Below are 14,086 nucleotides of genomic sequence, written 5' to 3'. Positions count from 1 at the left end.
TGCTGATTTATACTACATCATTGAGGAGTCTTTTTTTCCACCAAAGAATACACTGTAAACTGAATGTGACAATACAGAACTTGAACGTGGCTGTGGCTTGGTTTGAGCTTGGTGTAAAATGGCCGCAGTTCACTGGGAATTCAACATTTTCTTGCTCATTCCAAACAGCTATATCTCAAAAATAAAAAGAAATTGACAATCACAAGTTTTTCTTTCCCTTTAATTTGGTACCAAATACATGGCAAGGCGATTCAGGGCGTCTCCTATACTTCAGTGTCAACATTCACAGTATGACAACAAAACAGATCCTTCCTGTCTTGGCTAACGATAAGCTTTCAAAATACATACAAAACCTCCAGCGCTTCAGCCCACACAGTAATAAGATCAGACAGTAATAGTCGCCAAACAAATATAGAAAAAGTTGCCAAACTTATATGGATAAAAGTCACCGCAACCCGGTTGGTCTTCCCTACCGACTCTTCGGCGTACTGCCTCCCGGAAAACAGCGTCTGTCTCCGGCGGTGAGAGACAGGTACGTCCCGCTGTTTAGTGAAGGTGATCTTGTGTCTTGTTTTATCGAAGTAGCGATTCCGATCAAAAGACTTCAACTCACAATGTCTTCGTAACTTTCCACTATACACGGCGGGTCATGTTCTGTCTCACAGCACAATCTGACAGCTTCCAGAAGGTTTTAAAAGCGTGACGCTTAGCCGGCGAAGCCGTTTTTAGATCTACCGTTACTGGTGGAGGACGACTAAACCCGGGGAAAATCAAACATCTCAGTGTCACCAGATATATTTTCCGGTTCCGGTTCATTGATGACAACTTGAAGTAAAACAAAGCTGATAACTTGATTTTCAGTTTTTGGTAAATTTTAAACGATTTAAAAATGACGGGCGCGCTTGGGAGATATAGTGAAATATGGCGCCCTCGGGCGCTATGGGGTGTGTCAATGGCGGGAGAGATTTACTTCTGTCACTGGAATACTAGTTTTGAAATGTTCCAATTAACATTATCTACAGTTATTGACCCGAATAAAAAAAGCACACAAACATAAACCTCGCACACAGAACAAAACAGGGCTAAAAGTGGTCAGGTAACAGTTAGCTTACGTTAGCTAGAAAATTATGTTAGCTTCTTGAACAACCAACAAAGCCCTGCACTGGCTAACAACTAGCTAGCATGGTTGCTAAATAGCCTAAATGCATTGAAGTTGACGCTCAAAGTAATCCAAACTAGCATCCAGTATTAATTACAAGGTAAAACACACAAGCACGTTCAACATTACTCAATCCTCCTTGACTGCAACTGGTGTGGTGGTCCGTGTCATGGTGGGTGGCTTGTTAAGCTCCTAGGCCTACTGCCCGCCTGGCGCAGCACCGGAATTTAAAAAGTCTATTAAAACTCTAATGTAAAAGCTAAACACGTACAAAATATTAAAAACACGTCAGTATAACAACAACAAGAACAAGAATACGGAATGAAAACGAGGTATCTACAAAATGGCTAAAATAGCAAAATGAAATCGATGTAGGCTAGGTGTCTCAAGTCAAAGGAACAAAGAGGGCGGGCTCACGGTGTGCAGAGATTTTATCACGAGGAGGCGGGATCTTAAAGCTACACTTCAATTTGATTGGATATTATTTCATATTACTTTTCATAATCCAACTTATTGGCCTATTGATTAATAAATGAATAATACAATATTTTGATGCCTGTTGATAATGATAGGCCTATTACTATTGTTACTGTTCACTACTGATTATCAAGTACAGTTTTGTTTAGTTTATTAAACGTTCCATCTCCACGTGCCTGGTAGAATAGTTATGTCTATTACTAGTCTAATGAATTAAGTTGTACAAACAATTGGGTTTTTTATTGACACAGATGTTCCTGAAAAATATAATGAGACTATAACAATCTTTGTTCTTTTTTTTCAATCATTTTATTTATTGTTACAATGATATACGGAAAAAACAACAACAACAAAACAAATTAACATCACATCACGGCATATATGGGTGGTCAAAACAATAGCGCACAAAGTACTAACAGAAAAGAGCACTATACAATTATTTCCAATAGAACACTCAATCTTTGTTCTACCATAAGCCATGAAAGGCATTTATGCATATGTAAAGTATTGGACCTATTTCTACACTGAAGGGCAAGGTGCGGCGCTCTATTTTGGGCTAATTGTAGTTTTCCCAAGTCCTTTTTCGCTGCACTCGACCACACAGCAGGACAATAGTCAAGATGGGATAAAACCAGTGCCTGGATAACCTGGACCACAGAGGCTGATGTTAAGAACTCAACACATCTCCTATTATCTTTACCCCCCTCCCCATTTTCTTGGTTATGTTGTCTATGTGAGTAGACCATGACAGATGACTGTCTAATGTGACACCAAGCAGTTTTGTTTCTTCCACCTGTTTTATTTCGATCCCTTTCATTGAGCTTGGTATTTGACTGTAACATATAGTGTGAATCGAATACAATACATTTTGTCTTTGAGATGTTTAAAGGCCCTGACACACTAGGCCGACGGTCGGCCGTCGGCCAATGTCGGGCCGTCGGTAAGCGTCTGTGTCCCCAGTTTTTGTGGTGTGTCCCGCACCGTTGGCACTAGTCAGACCCCTGTCGGCGGCTTTTCGGCCGATTGAGCATGTTGAATCGGCGGCGGAGCCCGTCGGTGAGAGAGATCACTCTGATTGGTAGTTCGTGTTTTGCCTCTGGATGATTGGACTGATAAATTCCTTCAACATGTGGAACTGAACAGGAAAGAGCCGAGCAAAATTTTTAAAATCGGAGGTTTCATTTATCTCCAGCTCTCGACACAGGTTCGGGAAAGCCCCTTGAGCCTGTTGCTGCAGTATCCATGATTTCACCCATTTAGTGCGGTTTCTCCTTATTTTTCGCCTCCGCCTCTTCCTTTCTTCTTCCACAACCAAAAGAGCAAGGGCTGACAACGCCAGTGCCATTCGCAACTTCTTATCAGACATATGGTATGGAGAGTTATTTCCCCTCACGCAGGCGCAGAATGTACGTGCTAGTTGGCCGTTGGCTGTAGTCTTTGCGGTGTGTTCAAGTGCAACTTTTTGGACCAGACACAGGCGACGTGAGGCGATGCAACAGTCGGCCTTCGTCGCCGCTGGTTCTTTGATGTCGGTTTGGTGTGTCAGCGCCTTAAGACCATTCTGTTATTCATGACCCAGTCTGATACTAGTTGTAACTCTTTGTTCAGAGCTACAGACAAGTCATCCACAGTAATAGCTGATATGTACAATGTTGTGTCATCAGCATGGACACATTAGTCCCATCTAAGACCAACGGCAAGTCATTTGTAAAGATTGTGAATAGTAGCGGCCCAAGGCAGCTCCCGTGCGATATTCCAGACTGTACATGTTTAGTATCAGAGAGACTACCATTAAAGAAAACTCTCTGTGATCTACTGGATAAATAACTCTTTATCCATGTCACAGCAGAGGATGAGAAACCATAGCAAGAAAGTTTCTCTAACAGCAATTTGTGATCAATAACATCAAAGGCCGCACTGAAATGTAGTAAAACTGACCCCACAAATTTCTTGTTGTCAATATCCATTAAACAGTCATCTTTTATCTGCGTCAGTGCTGTACATGTTGAGTATCCATCCCTGTAGGCATGCTGAAAGTCTGTATTCAATTCATTTTCAGCAAAATAGCTCTATATTTGATTAAAGACAATTTTCTCCATGAGTTTTGCCAGAACCGGTAGAATGCTTATAGGGCGACTGTTTGCACCTGTGAAGTTGGTTTTTGCATTTTTAGGTAATGGGATAATCTTGGCTTCCTTCCAAGCCTGTGGACATACACCCCAATTTAGACTTTGATTAAAAATATGACTAATTGGACTGGCCACCGGATGTTCTGCAATTTTCAACAACTTACCATCCAGGTTATCCAGGCCTGATGGCTTCTCATTGTTGATGGAGAGTAAAAGCTCCTCGACCTTTACAGAGTCAATTGGACTAAACTCAAACCTACAAATTATAGTATAGGCTACATGTCTGAATGAAGCATCACAGGTCTTCATGGCCTATGTCAACTTACACCCTGGTGGTGCTCCCACCAGAGAACAATCATTGACTGCGTTTACATGGACTTGAGTATCCCGGTTATGATCGGGTTTTTGAAGTATCCCATTTTTGTGTTTGCGCATGTGAACATCATATCCCGATTTCAGAAACCTGGATAAGCCCTTATACCGGTTTTGAGAAACCCGATTATGCTAGCTGGAGTACTCCGAAAGAAACCAGGATACTGTTGCATGTATATATCTTATCCCGGTTTCTGACCGCTGCCGACTACCTGCGCAGGCGCGGCTTCAGCCAAGTGACGTAACAGAAAAACACAAACAATGGCAGCAACGAGAGCGTCTCACTTCTGGAGCGATGAGGAAACAGAGTTTTGTCTTTCGGTGATGAAAGAATGAAATATACTTGGCAGTTTAGATGGGAGAAAGCATCGAAATGCTTACCTATTCAAGTCTGTAGTATACAGACTACAGGACGCCGGTTTCCCAACACGTACAGTGGAGCAAGTCAGGTCACGGTGGAAAATACTAAAGAAGCATTACTACATGGCCAAACATCAAAACAAAACAGTCAAATTAATTTAAGGTTAACAGTTACAGAGGAATATTAGATTAACGATTTCAAAATTGCCGGTTTGTGTTGTAAACATCACAGGCGCCTGCGCAAATAGCATGCAGTAATCAGTAACTGGGATACTAGTATTTATCATGTATACGGGGATATGAATAACCAGATTTCTCTGTGTTCCATGTAAACGCCATATCCTGAATATGATCAAAACCGGGATAAGCCTCATAACCGGGATACTCAAGTCCATGTAAACGCAGTCATTGTTCATTTCTCCACTGACCAATTTTTTTAAGTATTACAAATCACTAACAGCATAGTTATTGAAATCACATTCTTTTGGGGATATGTACAGCAGGAACTATAAATAGATTGATCAATGTGCCCTTTTTGTAAAAGTAAAGTAAAAAGTAAAAAGGTAGATTTCGGTACACAACGGTAGCCCTACATTTCGTAAACCTCCACTATTACTTGTAATTGCACAACGATCATCAAAATCAATAAAGGATAACTAAATCAAATGCAAATGGCATTGCTGAGTTTATATTGCAATGTGGTTTGAGATATATTTTCTAATAGAATCAAGTTCAAGTCATCTTGCCATTTTCTGAGGCAGGATACCACCAGCGGGCGACTTTCAGTTTACCTCACTAAAACACAGTACGCTGTAATTGATGTTTATTGTTGATTAGCTGATGTCTTGACGACCAGCTAGTCTCCCTGGGGTCCAAGACTGACACACATTAACATAAAAACATAAAACATAAAAACTAACATGTGAAAACAAGAAACAAAACAATAAAATTATAGTCAAAGGAGTATAGTTGCCAAAAATCAAGATATCACATAGGCTAGTTCTTCAGGTACCATTTCATTTCCTTTTTGAAGCACGTCTTTCCTGCAATTGATCTAATATTGACTGGTAAGCGATTCCAAGACATGACAGGCCTTTATATGACAGTTTTCTTCAAGAAATTTGATTTTGGTCAAGGTGCAATCATCTGCCCCCTCTCTTGTGAAATGATAATGAATGTCTGGGCTGTAAACTATTTTATTATAGGGAAATTTGGGACTCTGACTGTTAATAACTGTGTGAAAAAATATCAGTAAATTAGCAGATAATCTCATTTCAACAGCCACCATGAGAATCGTGAATGCATATCAGATATGTTGGACCATGAGGAACAGCCCAGAACAAGTATTGCTGCCCTGTTTTGAGCAACTTGTAAATTGTTTAGATCAGTTTTTGATGCAGATGACCAAACCACTGAGCAGTAAGATAAGTGACACAGAACTAAGGATTGAACACTCTGGCTCAACACAGAAGGTGCAAGAAATGCAGCACATTTTCTAGTGATGGTGATGGCTCTGCGCATCTTAGAGAGCGGGGCCTTCTTGTCCTATCGTATCTTAAGTTTCAAAGATAGCAAAAATCTTATTTTGCTATTACAGAAGCAAAATAGGGGGGGGGGGGGGGGGGGTGACTTCATTTTTTTTTTTATCTTGACCCTCCCTGGAGCTACAAATATTTTTCCTGGGGGAAAATGCATGACCCTCCCTCCACCATAAATAACCATATTTTATTATATTCACACCAAAGGTAGGTAGTATTAGAGAAAATAAAAAGCAAAGGCTGACCTTTTCCAACCATAGATGTTGATTGTCAAATGATGAAATGATAAAATAAAATTAGAACTGATGACTTTTTAAATATTATTTTTTAGAATATAATAGGCCCTGACGGTTCCCCTTGCCAACGTAGCCAACGTGCACTCTGGGTATGACAGCCGCTGAGAATCTGAAACGCAATGAAAGATAAACGTGGAATTTGGGGCCTCATGTATAAAAGACTGCGTACATTTCATACTGATAGATGGCGTACTCACAAAACTTGAAAAGTACGTACGCACAGAAATGTTCAGATGTATAAAACCGTGCACACGCCAGGTCCTGCGCACCTTTCCTTTATACATCCCAATCAACGTGAAATTGAGCGCACATGCACGAGCCTCTCACCCCGCCTTGTCTCCTCCCAGAATTAACTATGCAAATGACTATAAATACGCACCTCATGTCACCTTCTTGTCTAAAACTATGGTGAATGTGCCTGTGTTCAGTGCTTCCCTCTCCAAATATGTCCAATGTGCTTTTACGCATGCAGTGTTTTTGTAAATAAAGGTAAAATTGCACAACTGAACTGATTCAAAGATTAAAAACAAAACCATATAATGTGACATGTCCAGTGTTCGCAGTGCTGCCGCTCCAAATATGGCAATTTGTGGCATTTTTTTCTACACTACTTTTTTTTTTAGTTTTACGCACGGGTGGCCTTTCCTTTCTTACCGTTCAGTCCCGCAGTCAGTGCACAACTTCGGTGGTTTGTGTGAGCAGGTACTACACACAACTCGTTTGGGCATCACACAGTTGTTCCAGGACTTATTCCGAGTGCATCTGCCCACCCGACACTGCGTTTTCTTTCCAGGAGAGATGGATCTGTGCGCCTCGCCTCCTGTACGCCATAGATCTCTGTGCGCCTCGGCAACTGTACAGTCCATGACGTGCGTTAACATCTCCATGTCACATAAACAAAGAAAACTGTCCAGTTTACTGGCGATCTTGGTTTTGGCACTGTGAGTAGGGCCTGATGTCATCTGTGGGAAATTAGTTTCACTAGGTTTTCATTGCGCTCAATAAGTCAGACCTACTTGAAGCGAGCCAGAGGAAAGAGCGACGCGCATTCACACAAACCAACGCGGCGATATAGCGGAGAGTGCCTGTATCTATTTCCTAAGTGACTTTTTTCATTCATTTAAAACCCTCATATTTAGGAAAAGTCATAGAGGGAGGAAAAAATACCATTTTCCTCCAGTGTTGGAGGAACTAAAAATTGAAAATAACAATGCCAGATGGGTTTTGGCCTTTCTAATGTTAAACATTATCCACATAAATAACCAAACTATTATGGTGTATCAGCGTAAATAATTATGGTTTTTCATAGACATAGCACTGAATTGAGTGAAAACGTTATTTTGAAACATTTGGAGAGTTTCACTATCCTAGTTTGGCGTCGCCAACTGACAAAGCCAGACAAATGTGCGTACGCATGGTCTAAAGTTTGCGGGACGGCCCGCACATTCTCACGTCAAGTTCATTTTTATACATCCCGATGTGTGCCTGAAAACAGCGTACACAACCTTTTTGTACGTGCGCAACGTTTATACATGAAGCCGGTGTCTTTCCTGTAGGGACTGTGAAGAATATGAGCCCGGACACGACGCAAACCCATGTGGGTATTGTGGCTGTCCACCGGGAGCACATCTCCGTACTGCTGATGAGTCGGGCGTGAGGTCCAATGAGGTTAAGGTAGAGGTGGGAGATACCAAGTTTAGTGAGTCCCGTCACCATACAGCGGTAAAACTATACAGTATATATAACTATACAAAATACAACCATATAAAGTTGTATGTCCCTCCCTCAAAGCCAAAATAAAGTCCCTCCCCAGTGCTTAAAAAATTATTTGACGTGCCTCCCCCGTTTTGCACCCCCCCCCCCCCCCCCCCCCCCCCTCTCATAAATAACGAAGAGTCCCTTAGGAAACGTGATTCTGTAATACCAAATATCCTAAATATCAACCTAAACTGAGATAGGATAGGATTTTTCATTTCAAAATAGAGGATTTCTTTTTATCTGTACTATAGGACTGAGTTTCAATGAGCTGAATTGGACTAGAGATTAGAGACTGCAATATATTTCACATCATATTACCAAAAGAGTCAGGGATTGTTTCTTATGAAGTTAATTAGTTAACTTAGGTTTGGGAGCAGGGCCACCCCTCAACCACACCTCTAATCACCTGCCTAGCCTACTTATACCTGGTCAACCCATCCTGCCTCGTTTGTCTCAGATCTCTCGAGAACAGACAGACCGTGCATTGCTCCTAAACGCTCGACAGCATTAGTAAACTCAGAAATTCGATTTCAAACAATCAACTCACCATGGATCCCGAACTGTGGCTCAATCCACCCGATTCAGACGATGATGATGACTTGTTCGGAACCGGTTATCCTCCACCAGACATGCCACAGCAATCAGACCACAGCCAAGCGCCCCAGCGGAGTCACCTGCGCTCAGTGGTTAACGTACCATGGCCCCGTCGGCTTCTCCATAATTATTAACCCTTGTGCCAATAATTACACTCTAGCCACAGCAGCTCCACCCACCCAGCCAGCTTCGTCAGTTTGTCGCCCTTCTCCCGTCTCTCCTGCATTACGCCAGCAGATACTCACCGGTAACTATGTAGATTTAGCCCAGCTCCTTCAGCCTTCCATTGTTGACACTAGCCAGCCCAGGGAAATGCAGACTAACTTCAGTTCAGTGCAGCTCTGCCACCCATTACCTTCAAGGTCAAAGGATTTAACTCCTGCAGAATTCGCCCTTGCACTTTCGCTTTACCGTGACATTATCTGCTCAGCCTTTCCCGCACGGAGATCTGAGCTTGATGATTATCTATCTATCGTGCTTGACATGGCCTTACATTTCGGAGGGACCGGTTTTTACAGCTACCACATCCACTTTGCTAACCAGGCAGCTGGCCGGATACAACAATTTAACCAGGGAACATACTGGGGCGCCCTCGACTCCGAGCTTTACTGCCGCATCTTCGCAGCCCGCACGTCCCTCTCCTGTGAGTTATGCGGAGCCCCTTCCCACCCCGCCACAGCATGCACAGTCAGTGCTCCACCACCTCGCTCATGTCCCTCTTCCTCGCGCAACGCCCCAGTTTTCAACCGCCTATCACAAGTCGCACCCCCACCTCCCATCATCCCTAGGCCCGCGGACATACGTCCTTCAGTCAATGTCCCCGTGCCGAAGGGAGTCGACAAATGGGGAAGGCCAATCCTCTACCAGGGAGGCAGGATGGTGTGCAACAACTTCAACCACCTGGGCTGCACTCTTTCCAACTGCCGCCTCCTGCACGTCTGCTCCTTCTGTGGAGGTGCTCACGCCAGGAGTACCTGCCCCCACAATCCAACCACACCTGCAGACTGACTAGCATGGCATCTCGGCACACCCATTAAAGTACATGTCCTTGCCACTGCTCTACAAAACCATCCAGATAGACAGTTCGTTCACTTTCTCATCGATGGCTTCACACATGGTTTCCATCCAGGTATAGAAGTACTTCCCGATACTTCCCACGTCTCTCACAACCTTCAGTCTGCTCTTGCGGAACCTCACACTGTCGACACCCTATTGACCAAGGAAGTCAAGGAAGGATTCATGATAGGCCCATTCGACAATCCTCCTTTTCCAGTATTCCGCATCAGCCCAATAGGCGTCGCCACTCGGAAATACTCCGGAAAAAAGAGGATGATAATGGACCTGTCTTCCCCACATGGCTCACACATTCCGAGCATCAACAGTGTCATTCCTAGTCCCGATTTCTCTATGCAATATGCAACCATCGACCATGCCATCACCCTCATCCGTTTAGCAGGATGCGGAGCTTGGCTTTCTAAAGCAGACATCACCAGCGCATTCAAAGTCTTGCCAATCCATCCAGACTTCTGGCATTTTTTCGGTGTTTGCTGGAAAGGTGCATATTATTTTTCTGTGCGCCTTACCTTCGGCTGCAGAAGCAGTCCTAGGATCTTCGACTCTCTTTCAGAAGCCCTGTGCTGGATCCTGACTAACAACCACAGACTCCCTTACATACTCCATCTTCTCGACGATTTCCTCGTCGTCACTCCACCAGCCTCACCTCCTCACCTCGGGCTCACTACTCTCACAAAAGTTTTCTCAGAACTTGGTGTCCCTCTTTCTGAGGAGAAAACCTCAGGGCCTAGCACATCCATCGAGTTCTTAGGCATCACCCTGGACTCAATTTCCTTCCAGGCATCTCTGCCCTCAGAGAAAATGCAGCGCATCACTCTGCTCCTGTCGAATTATCTCCTGGCAGACAGATGCACCAAACGCCAGCTACTAGCCCTCCTTGGCCATCTCAATTATGCCATTCGCATAATTCCACAAGCAAAATCCTTCCTGTCCAACCTTCTGACTAAAGCTGCAGCCGTCCCCTCTCTCCACGATAGAGTTGTTCTGGACGATGCCTGCAAAATGGAAAAGCATATGTGGCAACATTTCCTGTCTTCTTGGAATGGCGTTTCCTTCTTCTACGACGACTTCATCACCCAGCCCGAGGACATCCAACTTTACACGGACGCAGCTCCCTCCATAGGTTCCAGTGGCTACTATGGAGATGGAGATGGTTCGCTTCTGCTTGGCCCTCAGAGTTCAAATCTCTCGACTCCAAGTACCGCTCTCCTTCATCCGCGCTTCACGAGCTATACCCCATTGTCATAGCTGCCATTCTTTGGGGGCATGAATGGTCTAGGAAGTCCATACTCATCCACTCCGATAACACCGCAGTCGTAGAGATCCTAAACAAAGGTCGATCTCGTTCTCCAGCCATCATGCAGTTCCTGTGCAGACTCACGTTAATCTCGGCTCAACACCCGTTCATCCTCCGGGCAGCCCACATTCCTGGTCACCACAACAGCATCGCTGATTCATTGTCTCGTTTCTCATTCCAGAAATTCAGACACTTGGCCCCAGAATCGGATTTTCATCCCATACCAATCCCACCGTTTTCAGCCACAACATTCAACTATCTCCACAGCTGCGAAACCTCTCTAACGCTTCACAAGAAGCTATCCTCAACAGCCGCTCGCCCCAAGCACTCTCTCAGCCTACCTAACTGGCTGGAATTGTTTCAAGGCATACCACGCCACCTACCAGCTGTCATCTCCCTCTCTGGACGTCATGTCTATCTGCAATTTTATCACCCATGCTCATTCTGTCCAAAAAATCCGGTCCTCCACCATCCAAACCTACTTAGCAGGAATCAACTTCTTCAAACTAGTCACTGGCCTCCATTGTCCTCCTACCTCCCATTCCCATGTTACCATGTTAATCAAAGGCTTGCGCAAACAGGAACCTGCTCTCCCAGCCAGAGAGTGCCACTCACTTCTGACCTTCTCAGCCTCTGCATCCATTCTCTACGTTCAGGCTACATATCCCCTATGGTCGACTTGACCCTAGAATCCATGTTCCCGCTGGCTTTTTTCGGCTTCCTGAGGTGCTCCGAATTTGCCCCGACTTCATCTGCCTATAATCCTTCTCGTCATCCCAGTCTATCTGACATAACCATCCACACTTCCGACTCTCTCATATTCACACTCCGAAGGAGTAAAACAGATCAGCTGGGAATTTCTTTCCCTATCTACATTTTCCGCCTCGACTCCTATCTCAGCCCATACGAGCCGCTGGCCAAATACATCAGTTCTAGGTATGCCGCCGAGGCATTACCTCAACACCCACTCTTTCTCACCGAAACAGGAAAAATGGCCACTTGATTCTGGTTCCAGAAGCATTTACACAGAGTCCTCCACATTTCAGGCATATCTTCAGAACACTATTCAAGCCATTCCTTCCGCATCGGCGCAGCATCCACAGCAGCCAGACTGGGCATCTCGGATCAAACCATCCAGGTCCTTGGCCGCTGGTCATCTCAGGCATATCGCTCCTATATCCGCAACAATCTTAACGATCTCCGTCAAGCTCACACTCAACTCAGCTCAATCTAAATCTGACTCTTTTGGGGGCCTGTTATCAGCTTGGGTGGGAACACGCCTGAGATGGAACCCCCACACTGAGTCTCCCTCTGCCCGGTCTCCAGTACGTCCTCCCAGAACAGCCTAACAGACGACATCCTCCTTCCACCTTCACCCCTCCCCTTACATCCATTCACTTGTCCTCAACATCCAATACCTCTGAATTCCCATTAAACCTTTAAATGACATATTGTTGTGGTGTGGTCCCTGTTAGTGAAAACCCTCTTCTTGACACTCTCCCTCCCCCTCTCTACAACAGGGCAGCCATAAATTCCATCACTCACTACATTCTTGTTGTTCTATTTTCTATCTTGTACCTTCTAATATCTTCAGTGAGTTTCTAAACTAGTGTGAATTATACTAAATTGGTTAATCATATATGCTTAATTTGTTTAATCAATAGTATCCTGTGTAAGTCACAATGTAACTTATTTTATCTGAGAGAATGATGAACTGGTCTTCACAATTACTTCTGAGCTCCACAACAGTTTGGATCAACCACACTGCCACCTACTGTTTATATTGGTAAAGTTTGTACTTTATTTTATTATTCTTTTAAGGCCCTGACACACCAGACCGACAGTCGGCTGTTGGCCAATGTCGGGCCGTCGGTAAGTGTCTGTGTCCCTAGTTTTTGTGGTGTGTCCCGCACCGTTGGCACTAGTCGGACCCCTGTCGGCAGCTTTTCGGCTGATTGAGCATGTTGAATCGGCGGCGGAGCCTGTCGGTGAGAGAGATCACTCTGATTGGCACGAGAAGAGAAACAGAAGTGACGAAAGCAAGCAAACAATGAAGTCAAGAGGGCACACACAGAAGGCTCTTCTCCATTCTCCATCTCTATTCCAATACGCGAATATTTTCACAACGACATTGCCGTCTGGAATGAAGAAACTGAAGACCAACTGATCAGCATGATTCAGGAGAGGCCAGCTCTGTACGACATCACAGAAAAACGTTATGCCAACCGAGTGGTGAAAACAGAACTTGTGAGATCGAAAATAAACTTGTTATATCAGGTAAGATTTTCTTTAGCAGAAACTGTTCTACCGATTACCGCCACCTGCTGGTATGGAGAGTTATTTCCCCTCACGCAGGCGCAGAACGTACGTGCTAGTTGGTCGTTGGCTGTAGTCTTTGCGGTGTGTTCAAGTGCAACTTTTTGGACCAGACACAGGCGACATGAGGCGACGCAACAGTCGGCCTTCGTCGCCGCTGGTTCTTTGATGTCGGTTTGGTGTGTCAGGGCCTTTATATTAAAGAGTAACCGAACCACAAACCCAAATCTGTGGTGAAGCCTGACATCTAATGGTGAAAAGTAGGGTACTGCACTGGCAATCTGCTATTGGCTGGTCTTTGGTGCCAGGTCATCAGTGTCAGCGGTTACCAGTCTCACTTTGCCAGATTTTTCTCCCGCTGAAGGGAGTGAAGTGAAGAGAGAAAATTTTATATTTTCAACTGTATACAATACATGCATGTGGGTGTGCCCTAAAAAATATAGCTGAAATTGGTCTAAGAGCTAAGATTCATTAGTTAGCTAGCTAGCAACAGCATGGTACTTCGGTGTGTCTTCGGGTGTTATGACACGCCCACTTTTCAACGTTCAAATCAAATTCCTCCCAACGTTATGTCCCGCCTGTCTTTCCTGTTTCACTCGGAAATACGTCACGATATGGAAGTTAGATACTCTCGAAATGCCGTTTCATCTCGACTTTAAAGTCTTTTGAGACATGCTTTATGATTAAGGGCTATATAAATAAACTTGACTTGACTA

Source organism: Centroberyx gerrardi, chromosome 3 (assembly GCF_048128805.1).
Source record: "Centroberyx gerrardi isolate f3 chromosome 3, fCenGer3.hap1.cur.20231027, whole genome shotgun sequence".
In the NCBI taxonomy this organism is placed as follows: Eukaryota; Metazoa; Chordata; class Actinopteri; order Beryciformes; family Berycidae; genus Centroberyx; species Centroberyx gerrardi.
Note: the sequence above shows the minus strand (reverse complement) of the source record.